Raw genomic sequence first — 332 nt, 5'->3', positions numbered from 1 at the left:
AGGTACACGGAACGCTGTTACCTTCCCACCGAAGTGGTACCTATTTATCTAGTTGCAATTTCTTGCTTTCGAACTGCTAGGTTGGCAGGAGCTGGAACTAGAGACGGGAGCTCACTCCGTCATCCGGCACACTCGGGTCTCGAACTGCTGAACTACCGACCTTCCACAGCCTGCAGTTCAGCGTCTTAACCACTTGAGCCACCGCAGCTCCTTTGTGTCTGTACCAAATACCTAATAAAGGTTCCGGGGGAGGGGGGAGAGGAAAGAGTAACTTTTAGCGGAGGCAGCCGACTTCTTTGGGAGAAAATGTTTCACAATCCTGTCCTCACACA

This window comes from Gekko japonicus, unplaced genomic scaffold (assembly GCF_001447785.1).
Source record: "Gekko japonicus isolate JY-2015 unplaced genomic scaffold, Gekko_japonicus_V1.1 scaffold2029, whole genome shotgun sequence".
In the NCBI taxonomy this organism is placed as follows: Eukaryota; Metazoa; Chordata; class Lepidosauria; order Squamata; family Gekkonidae; genus Gekko; species Gekko japonicus.
Note: the sequence above shows the minus strand (reverse complement) of the source record.